Here is a 22751-nt window from a genome sequence, read left to right as displayed (position 1 = left end):
TGAAAGGTCACTTACCACGTCCTGCCCAGTCTATCAAAGAAAAAAGCAGTTAATGTGTACAGTTTGTGTTTCAGGGGAGGAGACACTGCCTCTACATTTTTGAAGGAACAGTTTGTGGATGAGCTTTAAGACCCATGCACAGAGAGTTCCAAGAAGTCCCATATTCAGCAGGACGTGACTACGTGCTGGAATGACTTGGTGGAGCAGAGCCCTCTGCTGAACAGACAGAAAAGATTGCAACAAACAAACAAACCTTTCTTCAGCAAGACTGTCAAAAATTCAGATAGAAGTTTTGATCAAAGCATAACCTAGATTCTCTTGGCCAGTGGTTATTTTGACACACAAAATCCCATGATTAATTCCATACGTTTAGATTTGCTTTCAAGATTTATTTTTTATAGGTGTGTCTGTGTTGTGTCTCTAGCCGTGCATATACCCATGAGCGCATATGTCTGTGGAGACCAAAGACATCAGATGCCCTGGAACCTGTAGGCCGTTGTGCTGGGAATCAAATTTGCATCCTCTGCAAGAGTAGTCAGTGCCCTCAATTGCTGGCCCATCTCTCTAGCCGCAGTTTAAATGTTTCTTCTCTTTATGTTAATTGTAAGGCTTCAGGTTTTTATACTCACCTTGGACTTTAGTAATTCTACCAGACATTAAAAATCCTAGCAGACTCCAAACTAGGTGTGTGCCATTTTGGAAGCAGAGAGCAGGGAAGGCACTCTGATCTAAGTCAGGTCTTCATGTCTAGAGGGATGCAAACCAAACCGTTGGCTGCATTCCATTTGATAATGAAGTTCTATTTGCTGCATCCTGACTCTTAAGCCTCTGCCTTTCAAAATCAGAATTCAAACAGCTCGTGTTTTGAAACTTGGTGTCTTTCCCAGAAATGATGTATTTAAAAAAATTTTCTTATGGCTGGCAGCACCTAGACTATTGTCCTGTCGTTATGATAAATTGGCCCGGCCTTCAAATATTAATTGGAAGCATATGCATGTCTTATCAATATTGCATTCTAATTAGTAGGGTCATCTTGAGGTTCCATGGACCGAGAGATGAGAGATGGGTGTGTGTAGTATTTGGCTAATTAATCATCTCTGGGAAGATGAATGCAACACTCTGTGGAATTTTCTGTTTAATTGGTTACTGTGTAAGATCACAGAGCAATTGATTGCTTAACTTCTCTCCTAACTCCTCATTACACACTTTATACTATAGCACTTGCACTGGGAAAGACTGCTCTAGTTTGTTTATTCTCCTGCTGTTTATTTTTCTTATCTACAGAGATAGTGAAAACTGCCACTTGTGCTTTGCAAATAAACACATGTTCAATAGAAAAATAGGACTCTACACATAAATACTCTTCTACTTAATAAGAACAATGAGACTTAATTCTTTATTCCCAGTTCTTCTAGGCCTTCGGTCTCTGACTCTTGCTTCTTGGCTCCTCTGGGCCTCCAGTTTGCCAACTGTAGGTCTTGGGACTTCCCCGACTCCATTATCTTGCAAGACCATTTCCTTAAAATAAATCTTTCATTTCTATAGCTACTCACATTCTTACTGCCCTTGTTCTTAGGACCCCGCAGACTAACCCATGCTCTGCCCATGACCACTCTGCATCCAGGTGGCACCATCTAGATATATGAATCATTGTGTTCTCGATCAGATCATGATTTTTCTGGACCACATCCTCTCCTACCCAGACAAGCGTGACAGACTTGTAATTCCTGTTTCCTTTCCCTACCTCCTAAATCCAGTTCTTTTCACAGCATCCAATCGACTCCCTCACAATGTAATTGAGTTGTATGGATCTCTAACCAAGACTTACTGATGGCTTCTGGGACATCTGTGCAGGGACCTCCAAGGCCCTGTGTGACCTAAACACTAAAGACAAAGGCAAGAGAACTCCCAGACCACTTGTGTTTTACTCTAAGACCCATCAAGTAACACAACATTGTGGAAAGAAACCCTTCCATTTGCCTTCAACTCACAATCCTGAGACATGGTCCCAGATTCTCCCCAGGCCCCTTGGCTCATATGCACAGCGCACTGGATCTAAGACTGTTCTATGGACTGGTCCGGTATGCTATAAGAATTAAGGAGAGGGGTACAATATACGCAGGACACTTGAGCAAGAAGACCTCAGCCTGGTTCTGTCTTTCGTATTTCAGTGTTCTGAGATAGTATTAGAAAGAATTGCCTAGCAAAGACTTCTAATGGAACAGAAGTTTGGGAAGCAGCGAGTTACCTGTCTGGGGATGTCCTCAGGCACAAACTGAAGACAACTAGGGACAAGGGTGCTAAAACCAGGCACACTTCATGTTCAGTCTGCTTTATGTCCTAGATGTTGAGTTTCTCCAGCCTCTCTTTCTGGGCTTCATTAGCTGAAGGCACATTGCCCTTTTAGAAGTCCCAGAAAAGCTAATGGCTATAAGATCATCACAGAATCTCTGAAAAAGAGATACTTTCTCTGGCCTGGAACTATCTAAAAGAAGAACAGATAGCCTCATATAGGCGACGGCCTGGGTTCTATTCGCAGCGCTACAGAAAAGCTCAAACGCCAGAAAGGAGAGCATCTTTGTGCATCTCCACTGCTCACATCTGACAGGGATGGCAGAGAACAGTGAGACTGGAGGAACATACCTCCCGGCTACATGACATCAGTCATCACAGGATGCGTGAGAGGTCAGGCTGTTCTCCAAGCCAATAAAAGGGTCTGAGATTTCCACCCCTTCTCCAGAGCGTCTCCCTCCCAGAGCTTCGGCTGGACGATAGATATTTAAATGTTGTTTTTGGCATTGGTCAACATCATTTCTTCCAGATGTTACCCAAAGGTTCCAGACCAGTTTCAATGGTCTGGAAGGGCTCAAACAAGTCATAAGAATTTTAAAAGAGTCTAAATTGGTGGTGAGTCTGGCCTGAGTCTTGAACTGAGTTTTATTTGCTAAAGGCAAAAGCCTGTCCTTAATGTTCTACTAGCCAAAAATATTATTTGCACTTAAAGAAAAAAATAATCAAATGCTTTTTTGGGTGCTTATATGAATTTTTCCCTTCTGTTTAGACTGAGGACAGTGAGACCCTGTTTGCAGTTGAGCTCAACATGCAGCCTCCTGGCTTCATCTCAATTTAAAGAGATAGGACCAACGGAAATGGTAATTTCTTAAAAAGTGTTTAATAAATAAACTTTTAACATCTAGCATCCTACTTAAGCTGAGATGTTCAGAATAAAAGGAAAGGTCAATTTCGGTTCCCCTCTTTACAGTGCATGCCTTGAATGAAATAGGTCCTCTCTCTAAAACGTGTGACATTCATTCCAGTTGAATGTGCTGAAGATGCTGAGTTGAAATACAGGGTCTCTGTTGTGCTTGCCCAGATTCCTCCAGAGGTGAACCAAGTGGAAGCTGTGTGTTCTTGGCTGGAAGGAATTTGTTGACAGGGTCCAGGACCTAGTGTTCTTCTTCTAGCTGTTAAACTCAGATCAAGATCCAGGAAATCAGCACCCTGAAGTAAAGATGGAAAATAGTTTCCTTCTCACAGGGTTTGGGCCGCCATATTTAAAATATTAACAAGGTCACACGCTTGCAAAAGAGTGGTCCTTGAGCACGTCATAGGAGCCATGTGTGCAGTCAGCTGTAGAAGCCTTTGGCCTTCTGTGCACAGTTCTGGTTTGGAAGAAAGGGTGTGTGGAGCAGGGAGATTCTGCACATGGAAAGAGTAGAAAACTTCACCGAGTACACACATGTTGTATCTCTCTGCTAGTCATCCCGTGGCAAGGTGTGTTTTTCAAAGAGAGTACCTCAGCACCATCTGTTCTACAAGTTTTGTTTTAGTGTAACTTGGACACCTTCAGATGGATAGCCGGGACTCATGTCCCCTTGACTCTCAAAAGGGGCAACACCGTTTTATTTTGTTCCATATCTCCTGAGGTCGCAGTGCTGGAGCCTTGATGTTCTACAGTGGCTATCTTGTGAGGAAGTCCCAACGATGCCAAAAGCCACGTAGGAACAGCAAGAAATATTCATCAGACTTGTCACAACAACTTGTCAAACTTGTTCTTGTTGTCACCCATCAGATCAGTCCAAATCTAGACAGACAGATATCCCCTCTGCACTGGGCAAGGTTCTCAGCTGTGTTCCCTGGACAACAAGCCCAGTGTTGATGAAGCTGCCAACATTTAGGATGAGTCTTGCCATCTCAATTAACTTAACTTAAAAACTCCCTCATAGAAATGTTTCAAGTCTTGTCCCCTAGATAATTCTAGATTGTGGGGAGCAGAGGAAGTCCTTAGTATGTAAGGTCTTAAGTGAATCTGTGTTGTTGACATGGGCTCTGCCATGTCAAGGACCTGAACCTTCAGATTCAGAAGGAAATGGCAAAGTCCCATCTCCTGGTCCATGTGTAGACGTTGATAGTGTGTGTAGAAAATATATACCTTCCCTTTCTCTGCCCAGATGTGTATAGGATGTAGACTCCTCTCCCAGAGAGACTTCTCCTAGCTCACATTAGCTGGACCTGTCTCCTTGAGCCAGCTGTGTAGTGTAAACTGCCTCCTTGTTTATCTGTATGTAATAACCCCTCCTCATTTTGTATTAATAACCCTGTCTCTCTGTTCAACTATATATAATAAGCACACTGAACTTCCAGAGGTGTTAGGATGTCTCCATCAAAGCGCCCAGACCAACACGCAATCCCAGCTTTCTGTCTGTGTTGGTCTGTCTGCTCATTCCTGGGACACCCTATCCATGCTGGCTCCTGGAGCAGTGCTGGACATGGCAGTAGATCCTTTGAAGTTTGCAATATTAACTCTCAAAAGCTGTATTGCTTCCTTCAACTTGACAGCCAAAAGTACCGTGTATAAACCATGGTCTTTCTCCCCTTGTTCCCACTGTCTAATGGACACCTCATAATGCAAAATGCATTCACTTCAACTTCAAAAGTTCCCTTGTGTTTAATAGCTATGAGTCTGTTTGAAAATGCAAGTGCAGAATCTCTTCTGAGACTCAGGCCATCCCTTTAACGAACAACACTTACAACACACACACACACACACACACACACTCACACACTCACACAATTATACTCTTCTAACATGTAATGGCACAAAGTAAACATTCTCATTTCAAAAGGGAGTAATCGAGGCATGGTAAGGAAGTATTGACCAGGGCTTGAGAGATGTGTCCGAGGATAAAACTCTCGATGCACATAACAAGGAAGAGTTTGGATCCCTCGACTCACGTAAAGCACACCACAGTTTCAGCATGCTTGTGACAAAATGGGAATTGCAGACTAGAGGCTGTCCGGAAGCTCAGAGGCTAACCAGCCAGAATAACAGTGAACCAGAGATCTTGTCTTAAATGACAGGGAAGGCAAGGAATGACTGATTCCCAAGATTATCCTCCAATGTCCACAAACATACCAATGCCTGTGCTTGCACTGACACACACAAGTATGTACAAATATACATATTACACCTGCACACATCATACAAACCCATAATATTAAAATAATTAATAATAAGACTAAAGCAAGACCAAACCCCAGCATGGGTAACATCAAATCCTACCATTTCCAGTATCTGGGGATAATAATAGAATCATTTGGTATCCAAAGCACCTGGTTAGACTCAACGCCCAGCTTTGCTACCCAGAGTGTACACAGCCTCTCATTTGGGCTGGCTCTATTCAATACATGTAACTTTCCCAAGTGGACATTCCATAGTCCTGGCATTTTCAATTCTCCACTATCTTGGGACCTCCATTGCAAGTTAGGCTTCGCCTTCTGGTTTCAAGCAGTGTCTTCCCAGGTTCACCTTTCAGGAAACCCAACTCTTGCACACATTGCCTGTCTTCAGTAGACTTCTGAAACCTTGGTACAAGTACCCACCACCCCTTTACTCATGCCTCTAAAGTCAACATTACATGGGTGATGCTGCCAAGTTCTACTGTCTACTCAAGATGTAGCTTGCCTCCCTTGGACCATAGTTGCTGAATCCTCTGTGTGCCTTCTACGGATGACCCTAGAGAACCAGTTTCCTAGGAAATCGTTTTTGAGCATGGAGCCCCTTCAGTGGCATTCTCGGGTCATGTTCTCTCTCTTCAAATGAATTTAGATTTCCACAAGGTGGAGTCTTTGATGGATGGAGTCTTGTTTATGGGGAACCTTTTCTGTTGACTCAGTGCCGAGCAGGCTGCTTGTTGATGGTGCTCATCTCTTTAATAAGCCCAACAGCAGCTCGAAGCCACAACTTTCTGTTCTCTCTCTTTGTACTGAGAGTGGCAGCCATGGCACAGACAAAATACTCTCCTGTCTTGAAACTTCTTCCTCCAAATAAATCAGTCCCTTCTGTCTGTATCAGACCTCAGTTAACATCTCAAGATGGCAAGAACAGAGCGAAGGCACACTCTTTGTCAAAGTATAACTTGAATGGCCTCTAACCCAGTCCCCTGGAGAATCCTCGTTCCCCTCTGGAACTTCGTAAGCTGGACCTTCATTTTCCACATTTCTTCCCAGATTATGGTTTTTTCAAACTCCCATCAGAATGAGCCATTAATCTCAGACCATTCTAGATTATTTTTTAGGTAAAAGTTCAACTTTTTTCACATTCTTTCGACAAAGCAGTTCTAAATACCTGAGGTCAATTATTAGGTTTTTTTTTTTTTTACAACAATAGCCTCACTTCTTGGTACCATTTTCCTGTGTTAGTCACTTTTCTTTCCTATGACAAAATCAAGAAGGGTTTATTTGAGTGGACTGTTCGAGGTTCAAGGATGTAGTCCCTCATGGTAGGTAGTCATGATAGCAGAGGTGTAGAGCGGCTGGTCACAGCACATCCACAGCCTTGGGGCTGGGATAAATGAATGTCAGTGTCTAGCCCATTTTTTCCTTTTCATTCACTTTGGGGACCCTTCCCTTGGAATTGTGCCTTTCACCACAATTAACATGATCTAGAGACAAACACTTATGCCCAGAGATTTGTCTTCTAGGTGAGTGTAGATTCTGACAAGTTAATGTTAAACATTATGCACAATTATTCTCCCCTCCTCTTGGGGTTTGAACCTAAATTCTGTCCTTGGGCTCCTCCCACCAGAGAATTGCAGTGATATTGCCTCATTGGCCACGGGAGTTTCGTGACCAACACGGCCCCACGTTACTGACAGGCCTCCAACTCCTCATATCAGGTACTGGACTTGTGACTACTCAGTCCCCAGTGGCAGCATTGAAGAGAGCGGTGGCCTTGGATGATGGCCTGAAGCCCTTTTTATGGAACAGATCTCTCAGGGGAATGTGGCCTTGTGCACATTATATGTCTCCTGCCTGCTGCAAGGATGTGGGAGAAGGGGCAGGAGCCTCACAGGGATGATTTCTCCTTTGACAGAGGCCAGGGCTATGAACTTCAGTTGACTGCCATAGTGGTAACTCACTCCTTCAGCGGTTCCAAGCATCTGGATTGTAACTCTCCATAGAACTGATAAACCAGGCCAGGCAGAGGCAGAGCCAATGATGGGGCATGTGGCTACTAAATGAACATTAACGGACTCTCAGGAAGATACTGAGGTGTGCCAATGTCCTTTCTCTCAGAGATAACCAACTGGAATAGTCTAATGACCTTTCCAGGATGGCTAAAGCTTGCCATCTGGACATTTACAGGGGACCCCGAGCTTAGCAACAATAGACTTTGCCAACTAGGCAGCACTGCGTCCTCACAGTCAGCATCTCTGCATAGCAGATCTCCCCAGGGACATACATTAGGGATGAAGAGCTGCACTTGGAAATTCCAGAAGGCCCTGTGACCACTACAACCTCCACTGTTCAGGGCTGAGCTGGAGAAAGACTATGTAGAATCTCAGCTGTTATAATTACAACTCTGTTTCTTGTATCTTTCAGAGTGCCCAGAGGGGAAGCTTTAAAATACCATTCTGTAGATGAACAGGTTAAAGCTCTTGTGACTTGTTATCTTGGGAATAAAACCTGGCCATTGTTCCCCCAGGACAATCCACTTGACTGTCCTGAGAGGGAGACAGATAGCTAGTTGGTTCATAGAAAGGCATGGTAACATAAACTTCAGTTTAGTCTGAGGGGTGTGTGCGTGTGTGCGTACGTGTGTGTGTGTGTGTGTGTGTGTGTGTGTTTGTGTGTGTGTGTCTGTGTGTGTGTGTCTGTGTGTCTGTGTGTGTGTTTGTGTGTGTGTGTCTGTGTGTGTGTGTCTGTGTGTCTGTGTGTGTCTGTGTGTGTGTCTGTGTGTGTGTCTGTGTGTGTGTGTGTCTGTGTGTCTGTGTGTGTCTGTGTGTGTGTCTGTGTGTGTGTCTGTGTGTGTGTGTGTCTGTGTGTGTGTGTGTCTGTGTGTGTGTGTCTGTGTGTGTGTCTGTGTGTGTCTGTGTGTCTGTGTGTGTCTGTGTGTGTGTTGGACTGCATGTGGATAGCATCTTCCATGCCCCAGGGTTGGCCAGTCTGAGCATCACTCAGGGGCCAGGCCCTCGGAGCCAGAAGATAAACATGTTAACCGAACTTTCCATCTGTCATTTTAGAGAGTCCTTTACTGCCTGGCTGTGGTTGGAAAAATTAAGTCCTTGTAATTTAGAGTCAACATTTCTCGCGGAATCATGTTAGACAGGTTGGCGGCACTCGCAGCCTCTCAGCAGTGTCACCTACAATGAAAACAAGTTCATAGTGGCACATTGTCAACTTAACAGCCTGAGTCCCAGTGGTTCTCCTGTGCTGGGCACAGGCACTGCAGGCCATAGGCTGGGCCTTGGCTTTCCAGGCTGTGTCTGTGGATGGAGTGTCCACAGCAGAACAGTAAGGGTGGAGTGCGAGCTCCTGCTGCAAACCAACCTGTGGCCCTGGTGAGTAGGGCCAACATCGAGGTGTCTACAAAGTATCTCCTAAGTCCCCTAAGCTTGTAGATGGTAAGCTTATAGCTTCAGTGAGTGTCCACACAATCATATGTCTCTGTGCCTGTGTCCTGACCTCCTCTTCTTAGAAAGACGTTAGTCATATGTGGCAAGCACTCATCAGTACTGCCCCATTCTAGGTAATCACCACACTAAAGGCCCTGTGTGATGGTGCTGGGGATTAAGCCTTCAACATCTGAAATTTTCAGAGCCACAAGCCAGTCAATAACATCCTGTCCATTCTAGATTGGTTCACTTTGACTTTACCTTTGAGAAACTGGTCTCTTTGACTCCATTTTGCAAAGCCAAAGAGTACTTGTGGCTAAAGAGACAAGTTGTTGTCTCTCAACTCCAAAGCCAGCAAAGCTACCAAGACCCTGGACCCAGGACCCAGGACCCAGGACCCAGGACCCAGGACCCAGGACCCAGGACCCAGGACCCAGGACCCAGGACCCAGGACCCAGGACCCAGGACCCAGGACCCAGGACCCAGGATCCAGGGTGAAATTTGTGGTTCTTTATTTTGCACCACAAGTCAACTGTATCTCCTCACAGTTCTGGACAAGTCCTGCATAGTCTTCTTGGGGCAGTCTAAAGGCTGCAATGCAGGTGGCAGACAGTCAGCCCTGACTGAAGAAAGAAATGACCAAAAATGAAATTCAAATTTTAGGCCCCAAGTTCTCTGTCCCAGAGAGGGTCAGGTGATCATCCGGCTCCAGCCGGAAGTTGTCTTTAGTGAGGGTATTTTTTGATGTCCAGCCTACCTAGTTAAATACCTAGATGCTTTTCCATAGAGATAGAGATTTCCAAGCTAGTGGGTAAATTGGGGAGGAGCTCTAAGTATCTGGATACTGGATAATGCTCCATTAATTTATCTGACGTCATAGTGCATTAACTCGGATGTAGAGAGGCTCATTCCCAGATCTCAGGCTACATAATGGTGTTTTAGAGCACACTTAACTTCTCCATTTGGAGGTGGGGAAACTAAGGCACATAACACAATTAGACTTATCCAAAGTCACATAGTGTTCAGGCAACAAGGTAGGTATTAGAACTGGACAGCAGATCTGGCATCCCCAAGGTGGTCCCACGAACTTATGTGTCCCCCCTTGTTATACATACTAGCTGGGCAGTGGAGACTCAGAACAGGGATAGGACAAAATCAGACTGCTGGCCTTGGACAGCCACTTAGCCTGCTGGTTCTGGGGTTGTGCTTGACTGTCCTGATGGAGAGAGGCTGTCATGGCTGTGAGGGTGAGAGGTGTGGCAACTTGAACAGACAGAAGGTGAATAATCATGTATTCAGTCCACCTGACCTCTGCCTCAGCTTCTCCCAAGCCATGCCGAGCAGGCTGATGCCACACAGATGTACATGATGATCCTCAGGGATACAGGGCCTGGTACTCTAGAGCTCTGTGTTCCCCAACAGGCTTCTTCTTTATTCTGCATCCAATCCCAGAGGCCTGGCCAGGTGCAGTGTCTTGCCTAGATCAACAGTAAGAGAAATGAATAGAGTCTAAGTTCCTTGGCTCCAACCTTAGCACAGCCTCTGGCAGATGGAGCTGAGTTTCAGCTCCCAGGCAAGCGTTCAGCTCTCATCAGGCCATGAATTCTGGCCTCTGGTCTGTGATATCTGAGTGGAAGTGATACTGTCAGGGTAGTGAAGGGTTTTCATGAGATCACCTAAGAGATAGCCCCAGTGGATAGAAGGCATGAGGTCTGGTTGCAAAGAGGGTTGGGTACCTTCCTGACGCTCTACATCAGCTGCCAAGGCCCCATACTCAGCAGCAGTCACTTCCCAGCCCCACAGTCTCTACTACCTCTTATGGTTGAGGGAAATGGTGTGGCTGTCCCTGAGTTTTGAAAGCAGTTGGTCCTCTGTGTGTGGCATGACCCTGGTCCCAGATATCTGTCCTTTGTCCATCTGGAAGCCAAACAGGACAGTAGGACTGGGTGTCAGAAGCCCTGTCTGCTCCAATCGTCTCCTTTGAGGGACGCTGAAGCCCCCCACCCAACACACACTGACCACGAACCTCCAAACAAGGAAAAGGAACTCTCCCAGAAAAACCGTAGCCTATAGCTGACTCTTCTCTAGTTGGAGGGCCAGGCATGGAAGAAAGGACTCTAACGTTGGATAGAATCGTAAAGTTGTCTGGAGGTTCCAGGCCCAGATGTGCACATTTTATAATTGCTACATCCTTTGAGTGGGACAAGATCTATATGACTGTAATACAGGGTCACTCTTGGGTTTGGATTGCACTCTCCTTCCCCACCCCTGAAAAGAAGGGGGTTGAAGATATTAAATTCTAATGCATTGACTTTGAGTTAGTAAAAGGTGGAGATATTCAGAGTGCGTCTGACCTCAGTGGGTGAGCTCTAAATGAAGATGTAGCAGTGACTCTCCTGTCTGCGGAAGGGTCTGTGTGGCCATGGACTGAGGGCACTTTTCCAGCTGAGAATGGCCTCAGCTATAGCCAAAATGTACTAAATCCTGCCCGCCACCTGGTGAATGTAAAATTAGACCTTCTCCACAGACAACGCGATTTCAACCCAGAGATACTCTGGTCCTGGATGAAAATCCATCTAGGTTGTGCTCAGAATCCTGACTCTTGGAAACTGAGATGTTAAGTGTGTGATTTTTTAAAAGCCATGGAGCACATAACACAGCAATTCAACCAAAACAAACAAAGAAACTTCCACCCCTCTGCTCCCCATGGAGCTCGAAACCCAGGAAGGGAGACAGGAGCTAATTCCAGTACCTTGACAGGCAGGGGTAATCTGTAACTCACGAGCTGTGACAAGAGAATTCGCAGGTTTCACGGTTATGGGACAGAAGTGGGAAGGATGCATGCAAAAGAAAGAGAAACAGAAAGGTGAGGCAGAGTCAGATGAAGAGAGACAGAAGCAGCCACACGGGAAAGAAGAAGAGAGATGCTGGGAGAAACACAGCCACAGACATGAAAATGCACTCATGCAGAAGGTAGGGGCTCCTTGGGCTCTCTCGTGTCATTCTAACAATGACAGAAGTGAAATAAAACTCAGTTACTCAATCCTCATCACCTCTGATGTGTCCTTTCTAGGGAATGACTGGCTTATCCAAGAAGAGTATCGGTAGATCCAGAGGGGGAGGGGGAGGGAAAAGGGAAGGGGGGAAGAGGAGGGGGAGGGGGAGAGGGAGAGGGTTCTGGGTAGAGTTCTCTGGGTATGGGCCCTGCCCAGCCTCATGGCCTAATAATGGCTATGAAAACTGTGCAACTATGACCTCAGGGAGACTAATCCTGTGGACAGTAAAGGTTGCCACCTTGAAGCTGACAGCAAAGACAAGCGTTGAGGGGTGAGTCACCTGCTTGGTAAACTGGAGAGCCAGTGACCCCACAACACTACCTTTATTTGGTGGTGGTCGGAGCAGAGAGTGGCAAGTTGAGCCCCTAGAACCTAAAAAAAAATTTCCAAAGAACCTTCTTAGTGGCATGTGGCCCACAAAAGGACCCTAGCTAGCCAACAGAGTTGGCCAGTTGCCATCTTCTTCACATCACAGACAGACTGACTCCTTCTGAAATGAGACCATGTGACCAGTGGAATCTGAGTGGAGATGATTTGAGTTTCTTCTAATGTCCTATTCATATACCCCACCTATATCTCCATCCTATATCTTCCACCAGTCCGCAGTCTGTAGAGGGAACCCACAACATTCCACATCCAGTAGGTTGGATTCTTCACAGACAGTGAGAACCAGGGCCTGTAGTCTCCTTGCTATGACCATGTAACCCGAACAAGGAGTACAGCACACAAGGCCTGAAGCCTCCGAGACTCAGCAGCTCAATGTAGCACAGCATATCCTATACCGACTATCAGGGCCTGCCATACATCCTCTGTTTGCTAACGTGTCAGGAGGACAATCACATTGGCTTAGAACACTCAGCAACCACACTTAATGGAGAATCTTCTGGGGCGTGTGCATGTGTCTGTTTAGATGTGGGGAGGCAGCTAGACTTTCTGACCACTTAAGGAGCCTCTAAAGCTATAGAACCATGAGTTTATTTTTGTAGCCAGCCCTGTATATCCGTTGAGTTCATACCCATGGATTCAACCATCCTCAGGTGGGAAGCACTTTTTAAAAGTATGTCTGTTGGGGTTGGGGATTTAGCTCAGTGGTAGAGCGCTTGCCTAGCAAGCGCAAGGCCCTGGGTTCGGTCCCCAGCTCCGAAAAAAAGGAAAAAGAAAAAAAAAAAGGATGTCTGCATTGAGCATGTGCGGACTGTGTGTGTGTGTGTGTGTGTGTGTGTGTGTGTGTGTGTGTGTGTGTGTGTGTAGGTGGAGTTAGTATTTCCTAAGTAGTGCAGTATAATAATGACTTACATAGAATTAATATTGTATTAGATGGTAGAAGTCTTGTAGAGATGATACAAAGTCTATAGGAGAATGTGTGCAGATATTTTTAAGTACTACACTACATCTGAGCAATAAGTATCTGTGGATTGGGATATTTGGGGAGGTCTAAGAACGAGTCCCCTAAGGATACTAAAAGTAACTGCAGATTCTTATGCCATGTACAATATAGTTGCCCATTTTTTCATTCATTTTAAGGCTCTCCCTGAATTGTTATGGAACCTGTAAGCAGCACTTTAGTGGCTGAATCGGTACTCTGGTGGATTATGAGAGAATGTTCGTAGTCCCCTCTCCCATAGTGGGTATTGATATTGCTTGCAATTTCGCACTTAGGTAAGAGCCACTGAAATAAACATCTCCGTGCACAAAGCTTGTCTTCTATTTGATATTATTTACTTTGGCTCGATTCCCAGAAATGGGATACTCAGGCAGAAATGCCATGAAACCTTGTCTTTTCCAAACACAGATCTTTAAAGTAAAGCATTCATCCTCACCGATGTCAGGGAAGGAACATTCCTTCTCCCACATGAGGAAAGACAAGGTGGCCCTCAGGTGCCTCCCTGCTTGCAGGTCATCCCTCCCCAGGACCACAGTGATAGAGACCTGATCCCAGAGAACAGAGTCCACCTGGGGGGCCTGACCAGGGAATGGACTTTAACAACTGCAGCTCAGTGCAGTCTGGCTCTAGCCCAACTCACAACATTCCTGAGGGCTCACCACTGAACCCCTAACACCTCCGCTGAGCCTCAGGGTGCCCACACAATCTCTTGGTGGTCCAAAGGAGTCCTTGCTTCTACGTTGTGGATGCTAAGCCTGTTTTCATCTCAATCTTGACTGATGACTCCCTCTTCAGTGTCACTGTGTCCCCTTTTTCGAGCCCTGGCTTCATCCATGGCTCCTATCCCCATAGCTTTAGGATCACTGGTATGCACAGCTGAGGTGTTGGAGGGCTATCTCCATCCACATGTGTGAACCCACCCATCCGATCTACCTCGAGTGAGTCCCCAGAGAGCCTTTTTTTCCTGTCACCGTTTTTAGATTCCAGGAGTAGCATAGGAGGTTGAGTAAGTTGTCTCTGTACCTCAGGTAAAACTTTCTTCCCTTAAAGGAGAACACTGATTCTTTTTTACCCCAAAAGAGCCCTAAGCCCTTTTTTTCTCTACACTGACTTTGACATACCCAGGTTGCGTAGGGCAAAGGACAGACCAAATAAATTTCATGAGAGATTCCCTATACTATCTGGACTTACACTGAAATGTACTTGATGTAATAATAGTATTAAGGGGTGTTGGGCCTTTAAGAAGAACTCTACCCTATGAGAAAAACAATCGTTGAATTGCCCCAAGAGCGTGCTGCTAGAATGCACTTGGACTGTTTGTATCTCCAGGCCTGAGAACTGTTCCATTGCACTGTGCTCTGCATAAAACAACACGAGGCCCTCACCAGAAGTTAACTAGATGGTGTGAGCGCTGAAGTCTGAACTGGATGTGTTCCCTGACAACAGAGGCACTCACCCATCTGCTGTCAAGCCTTGCCTTCACCCAATAGCTTATCCTTACAGCCAGTCCATCCCTTTACCCAACACAGAGAGGAGTTTGTCCTTAGATACTGCTGGAGATGTAAGATCTTTGTGGCTGTGTACTGGCTTTTCACTTTAATTAATTTATCCAGCAAAGCATTCAGCTTCTCAGAAGCCCAGAGCAAGTCTCATGTTGCCAGCGCAATACTTGACCTCATTGCTGAATTATCATCAACCTGGTCTCAGAGTGGAAATGAAGCATTCAGACAGCTGTTTGCTCATGCCTGTGTGTTACAAACCATCCTGAGTGGGTTATGGTAATTTGTGGAGAGCTTTTCGATGACACCTTTAATTCTTCTTTCCATCTGGATTATCCCAGAAAATGGTTGGGGCTGCTAGACTCTGGTCATAAGAAGTCATTACAGTACTATCCTACCAGGTGGTACACCACTCCAGATGCTACTGCCAGATGATGATGTCACCCACTGGGATGGTTAATTTCGCTTGTTAACTTTACTGGCTCTGGAGTCAACGAGGAGGCAAGCCACACTTACGAGGAATATTTCTTTATCACATTAATTAAAGTGGTAACGTGGACTGCAGCTTCCAGAGTCAGCCCAGACACAAGGAGACTGAAGGAAAAAGCCTTCCGGTCTCACTGGTGAGTCAACCCTGATGTCTCTGACACAGCTGCTACAGTCTTCTGCTGCTGGTGTTGAAATGCAGACAACCCAGCCTTCCAAGAACTCAAGACCAGTGACCCTCCAGGAACCTTCTAGACTTTTATTCAGTACCAGGTTGAAACTGCTGAGACATCTGTCCTTGTGGCTTGAGCAGGTACTGGCCCTTAGCCTCTCCGGTGCAAAGGACAGCTATTGTTGAGTTACCCTATCATGTAACCCAATCTAATGAATGTTCTTTTAATACATAGTCATTCTATTCCGTTTCTCTAGCTCACTGTAATATACTTGTTTTCCAAGGATTCCCAGCAAGGGACCCCCTCCATGGAGCATGGTTCCTACTCCCGTCTCCTGTAAAGCCTCTCCTTGTCCCTTCCTACCTCTGTGGCTCTGCTTCCTTTCCAACCCACATGCTTATTCCTTTCTCAGTCCGGAGTCTCTGCCAAGGACATCTTCAAAATCAGTCTCTGGTCAGCTGGTGCCTTCATCAGACGTGGGTGAAGAAGACTCTTACTAGGGTTTCTATTGCTGTGACGAAACCTAAGAACTGAAAGCAACTTGTGGGGAAAGGGGATTATATTATCTTACAATTCAATGTCACAGTTCACCAATGAGGAAAGACAGGTCAGTGCTGTTCACTGGCTTCCTCCCCATGACTTGCTCAGCCTGTCCTCTCACAGCACTTGGGACCACCAGCCCAGGGCTGACACTACCCACACTGTAATGGGACCTCCCACAACAATTGTCAATGGAGAAAATGCACCATAAGCTCACCTGAAGGCCCATCCGAGGGGTGCATTGTCTAAATTGAGGTTCCCTCTTGCTAAATCACTCTAGGTTGTGTCAAGGTGACATAGGGTTAGCCAGAGCAAAGGGACAACCAGCTGGTTTCTCTGGAACGTTTTCTAGGAACACTCATGCTTCCAACCCCTCTGAGGCAGGCAGGATTCACCACCAGCTGCCCTTCCACACCAACTGCCAGCCCCTGCAGCTTGCCAAGTGCAGAGGAGGAAGAGTCCCACAATTAATGTGCATTTGCTCACCCATTGCAGACACCCTTCTGCCATGGTCACACTTAGTGTGCACAGTGGGGCCTCAGAGGCAGACACTGGTGTGCCCATTGCAGAGATCATTTAGGATTGACTAACAAGGGTGAGATCTGGTTACAAATGCACCCCAATTTACCATGATTCAGCTTAACATATCCTTAACTTTACAGTGAAGCAAATCTTCACAACCCTTCTTTCTGTTCACCACTATTTCTGCACAGTATTCAATAAAAATATCTATGTTGTTCCATTCTTTACATAAAGTAGACAATGTTAAATGGTGTGGGCTGCAGGCCAAAGAGAATAAAAAGCATGTTTATGGTAGGCTAGGCTAACTATGATATTTGAAGTGTCAAATATATGTTATAGTGTTTTCAACTTACAGAGGGCTTACCAGAATGCACCCATTGTAAATTGAGGAACATCCACATTTACTCTTGGGATTAGGCTCATACTCTGTATTCTATGCAGGTCAGAAAGTGTGAGTAACAGATCTAGGGTCATGTGGTGACTCTTGAAAAGTGACATGAACCTAATATGGGTCCATCGAATTATAGAGTGTCCTCTCATTAGCCACAACGTTGACTGGGAGAAAGTGATCAGGTATGTGGAATGATGGGTTTGGATTCACTGCAGTTCATCATACTTTTTCTGGGGTGTATAGGTAGGAAGGCTTCTATTTGCTCAAAAACTAATCAAAGACAAACAAGCAGCAATGTACAATAAGTCGGAAAAAAAAAGACTGAAATGCTCACTACACACAACAAACATTCTGGAAAGAATACTGACTCCAACCAGGGCTGGTGAGGATGTAACACAGATAAAATTCTCTTTTGAGGTAGCAATACAAAACAACAGCATCACTCTAGAAAGCAATGTATCGTTTAATTACACAATCACAGCAGCACCAGCTCTGGATCCCAGTGATGGCCCCTCCAATAACGAGGTTCCAAGTAACTCGAATTTAATCATCATTTATGGAAAATGTTATTGTGGTTTTCATATAGAACATTTCTTAAATGCTTGCAACCAGTGTTGAAGATATGTCTTAATGGTTCAGTGCACTCCTAAGAGAACTTAGGTTCATTTCCCAGCACCCACAAGGTGGCTCACAGCTATCCATGACTCAAGTTCCAGGACATTTGCTCCATTCTCCTGGCTTCTACACGCACTGGGCACTCACTTGGTGCACATACACATATGCAGACTAAACAGTCATGAACACACACATATGCAGACTGAACACTCATGCACATAAAAAGTTTTTAAATGCCTACAATGATGTGGGTGTATATGGAATTCACATGCTCACTTATTACCTCTGTCCTACACTACACAGATTCCCAAGCATCTCAGCGTTATGAGGACGTGAAAGAAGGCACTGCTGGGTGAGTATTTGCAACAGGTCTGCTTCTTGACAGCTTTCTGCTGAATTGAGATGCTCACCTAAGAGAAACAAAGTCAAATCCCATACGAAGAGTTTATAGATATTTGGGTCACAGGTACTGAAACTAGAGTCCATTCAATGCCTCTCCATAGGCAAACAGCTAGGTCTATGATGTTGGTCCACATAAATAATGTTACTCATCAACAAAAGGATCAATTAGTGATCCAGGCAGCAGTGTGACTCAAAAGTGAATACATTATGCTACGTCACATGAGGAGGTACAAGCTGGGAACATGGCGTCTGGGTCCTCTACAACCATCTGGCCTCGGTTTCTACCTATCCTTCTTAGGGATGCTTTTGAATCATGAGGTCTGAGAAACAGCTCTTCCTCTTAGACGTGAGCCCCAGGAAAGTCAGCTCTTGCCACTCAACAGGCTGGGATTAGCAAGAATGTCACAGCACACCACCCGCCTGGGGTGGAGGTGCTTAATGAAGCCTGGAGGGAATGGAGGGCCACCTTGTGCTTTCTCAGCCTGTGTTCTGTAAAAGCCCAAGAGGAGTGAAGGCTCAAAGGGTCCCTTGGCTTTCTTCTGTTGGTTCATCGCTCCAGTTTGCAGTAGTCATAATTGGGGAATCCAACGAGGACTGAGAGGTGCCTGTGCCATAGTTCAGCTTACCTGCTAACTGGGGAGAACTCGTATCTAGAAAACATCCATCTGCCCACTGTCTGCCCATAAAGAGGGAGCTAGCCATTCCTCTGAGGGGCCAGGTTGCTGTACTCTGAACAGGGTGAGAAGGTAGCCATCCTGAGTGTTCCCTGTACCCGGCATGTTCAATGTATCCTGTGCTTCCTCTGTTGGCTGGTCACTACACCTGTATCTTGAGCAAGGCAGGACCATCTTGGCTTGTTTGCACTCCATCTGCCTTATTGTGCTCCACCCTTGGTGTCTGCTCTGCTGATCCGTCTCATCTGTAGGCGCTGTGCCTTTCACTCTTGCTCTTCTGCAGTATCCTCTGCCCTGGAGGATACCTGGATGATGCCTGGATTGACTGGCGCTAGTGCTTAATTGGTGCTGGCTGCTTGGCTTTGGAAAGAGGCCTTCATTTGCATGGCTGCTGGTTCCTTTGCTTTCAGTGGCACAGCCTGTACTTTGGTTGGATTTTATAGTCCACGAGATCTTATTTGCTACAGAGCCCCAGAAAGTCAATATACCCCAGATATATCCCTTGGACAGACAGAGCCTATAGCCCACAGTGAGGTCCCAACAGCCTTTGGTTTTCTCAACTCTATTACTATACATGGTTGGACTCAATGGATCTGTGGGCAAGTCTTCCGTTTAGAGAATCTGGGAGAGATTGGTGAGGAGTCAGCCAGCAGCCTTTGTCAGCTCTCTTGTATGGTATATGCATCATGGGGAAAGCCCAGAAAGCATCAGATACCGTGTTACCAGGGAGACGTCCTTGCAGCCGGTGAGTGGAGCTGACCCCCAACTTGAAAAATAAGGTTGAGCTGTCGTCAGGCGAGTCTAGCAACCCAGCCTCCTGGAGATTGCTTGTGTCCACAGGGCGACCTGGTGAGGTGTGTTGGTGAGTGGCGGCAGGAGGGTACGGCCCTTCCTGCGTCAGGTATGTCTGAGGACAAACCCAAGCCAGGTCTCCTCGGGTGTTGCACATGTCCACACAGCTCCATGCATGTTAGGCCGGGGCGGTGGCTGGTCAGTCTCCATGTACTTGTGACTAAGATGATGCCGGCTGAGTCACACGCTGTGATTTTTGATGACTTGACAAGAGCTCTTGCCTTTACAATAGTGTGAAAGTGTATCGGTTACAGACATTCTGCCTTTCACGTTCAGCCCAGCACTCGGTAAGTCACACAGGGCACTTGATCCTGTGTTACAAAATAAGCTGTGTTGGATGAGTTTGTTCGCCCTAGGCTAATGGAAGTGTTCTGAGCCTGTTGGACGCAGGCTAGACCAGCTAAGATGTTCAGTAACCTGGGTAAATTAAATGTAGTTTTTGGCTTGTGATACATTCAAGTTTTGATGGCTATAAAAGGGTGTAACTGATTATAAACTGAGGAGAATGTGTGAGCCCACAGGATAGACTAGAGTGTCTGGTCCTTAGCTTCTTGGCAGTCTCAGGCAGCTACTTTTGGTCACCCTGTACTGAAGTCCAACTTTGCCTTATTTATTTAATACAGTCTTTAAAACCTATTCACTGCCGTTGCCTATGTAAATAAAGTTGAAAGGGAACTTTATGCCGCAAGTATAAATAGGAAACCATTAATACTTCCCATAAGTAGAAAGGAACTTTATTTTAAAATACAATGAAAATAAAGCACATTGATTCAATTCCTCTAAGACACTGCTTTGCCAAGATTCTGGGACTGTAACTTTTTTTTTTTTTAAAAGAAGAAAACTTCCCATGTGTTGAGGCAATGTGGCAGATATGCCTTTATTGTTCTTACGAGAACTGGGAAGAAAACCAGTGCAAAAGTCAGTGTTATCTATTTATTTACTAGGCACTTTTTGTTGGAGTGGGTGGGTCATGGGACTGAGGATCAAATGCTCTGGCTTGTTCTTTTGGATGGCTTACAGTTTGGCAGGGGAGATGGGCAAGGAACAAGTGAAGAAATAACTGATTATTGTGAGACACAGATAAAGCAAAGAAAGAGAACAGAGAGGAGTGTAGTTTAAGGAGAGTTGAGTACTGTGCTTGGGAGGAAGAGAGGGAGAGGGGGAGGGAGAGAGGGAGGGAGGAGCATCCAATTGCTTTGAGGTCATGTTGAGTTTGAGACTCCAGATGGATATGTGCCTGCTGCTTTTGACTGGGCCTGTGTGAAAGGTGGGGGCTGAAATGATTAACGGGGAGTGACGACTTTTAAAGCCAATTGCTTGCACATGATAACCTAAGGGCAGGTATGTAGAGAAGCATGACATGAGCCACCAGCATGCACACACTCCCAGTTCAACCAATAAGGGGGATATAGGCTTGGTGGTAAAAGAAAGAAGTCTTCCCCATGCTCTCCAGGGACCCTTTGGAAACACAATGAGTATTTACAAAGGATGAATGATAGACCAATCAAAAAAATGTTGCTGAAAAGTTAAGTCAAATGAGGATTAAGCGCCAGTCAGAGCCAGGATGGTGGCTCACGCTTTTGATCCTAGCCGGGAAGCTGGACGGTTTGAGGCAAGCTTGGGATGCGTAGGGAGTTCTGGGCTGCAGAGATGCTGATCCAAAAAAGGTTCTGGATTCAATGTGGTGGGAGAACGGCTTGAAGAGTGGAGTAGAGCCGGACGTGGAGATGGTGTCCCCTTTGATCTTTCACAGAACCGTGCTGGACTTTGATAAACACGCGTCTTGTAGCTACACCTGAGATAATCCATGAGCCTTAAAATGAATTTTTCAGCCACATGGCCTGAAAATGGAGACCAGTAATCCCCCTTGGGAGGGTGTCCTCTGGGCTCATTTCCACCCAGGAAGGGTCATGTCCCTCTGATTGCCCAGCTTCCCCACACAACTCAGACGTGTGTAACAGTTCAGGTTGCACGGAGGCTGCTTGCTGCACACAGCCAGAGCTCTTGTTCCAGAACACAGTGAGGCGCCAGGGCAAGTCATGCTTGGGCACAGATATTTATTGATCTTGATTCACTCGATCCAAGAAAAGCTTGGCCACAGAGACTCCCGTTCAGTCACGAGGACGTGGGGGCTGGGCACCAGCAAGAGAGAAGGAAATAGAAGTTGAAGAAATCTGCCCTTAAGAAACTAACTCCTTGTGAACCTGGTGTCTGTGAGCCCGAGCATGCAATAGGGAAATGCTCTGTTGATCTTCAGAGGCAGAGGTGAATAGAGGCTCTGTTAGCAGCTGGCAGCCTCCTCTAGCAAGGCAGGCCAGGGAGAGGGAGGGAGTCCCAAGCCTGTGAGGAAGTAGGCTTTCCTCCTCCTGCAACAGGAGTGGGGAGGGGCTGAGGGAAGAGGGGCAGGGGTGAGGGGGAAGGAGAAGAGAGGGGAGAGGGGGAAGAGGGGAGGGGAGAGGGGGAAGAGGGGAGGGGGAAGGGAAAGGGGAAGTGGAGGAAGAGGGAGGGGGGAGAGGGGAGAAGGGAGAGCCCTTACCTTACTTGGCTTGATTTGTTTGTTTTTGTTTGTGACAAATGATCTCACCAGAAAGCCCAGGTTGAACTTCCCCTGCCTCAGCCACCTGAATTTTGGAATCATAGGTGTGTGGCACTAAGCACAACTGGATGTATATTTTTATGTCAAACCAATAAAGCAATCAGAAGACAGGGCTTCATTTTCTCTCCAGCCTATTCCAGTTGGCAGCCAGCAGATGGGGTCCATGGTGAACCTGACTTTGTTTTTTTTATACTTGGCCACAAAGAAATCAGAAGAAGAAAAGCAAAGACAGTCTGTCTTTTTTTTTACCCCCTCGAGGAAGGAAAAGGTTAGCTTCTGAGAATCCAACTGGCGCTACTTGATGGTTTGTGATACTCCTTCGTGGTCTCCGGCATTCTGCTTCCCAGGAAATCAAGGGAAGTGACTCCACTGGGTCTGTGCTGTGACTGACAGACACATGTCCTTGGCTGTGACTGACAGACACATCTCCTCAGGGAAATGGCTCTGATGATGCTTGCGGGCTCAGGGGAAATTTCTGTCCTTGACTGTTGATTTCTGATGGCATAGAATGTAACGTGTCTGCTGCCTGAGTAGAGTACCTTAGCTCTCAGGAGATGACCCTTTTCTCCCTTCTGTGGCCAATTATCTAGAAAGAAGCAACTTGAGGGAGGAAGGCTTTATTCTGACTCATGGTTTGAGAGCATACAGTCCATTATGACCAAGA

At 46.0% G+C, this 22751-nt stretch overlaps 1 long non-coding RNA gene across 4 annotated transcripts; it reads right to left on the bottom strand.

Moving 5' to 3' along the window:
• Positions 1-924: 924 nt before the first annotated feature.
• On the bottom strand, positions 925-12094 carry LOC108348435 (uncharacterized). Of its 4 annotated transcripts, none has more exons than XR_005494825.2 (4): positions 11951-12090; positions 11650-11682; positions 10207-10375; positions 925-6715 (listed from the first exon to the last, which is right to left on the bottom strand). It is a non-coding gene; the product is annotated as an uncharacterized LOC108348435 (long non-coding RNA). The 4 variants fall into 4 exon arrangements; XR_005494826.2 differs by lacking the exon at positions 925-6715 and adding an exon at positions 9391-9520 and having other exon boundaries at positions 11951-12052; XR_001841724.3 differs by lacking the exon at positions 925-6715 and having other exon boundaries at positions 9899-10375.
• Positions 12095-22751: the final 10657 nt, after the last annotated feature.

The sequence above is a fragment of the Rattus norvegicus genome, chromosome 16 (genome assembly GCF_036323735.1).
Source record: "Rattus norvegicus strain BN/NHsdMcwi chromosome 16, GRCr8, whole genome shotgun sequence".
NCBI lineage: Eukaryota > Metazoa > Chordata > Mammalia > Rodentia > Muridae > Rattus > Rattus norvegicus.
This window is presented reverse-complemented; position numbering and strand designations above follow the sequence as displayed.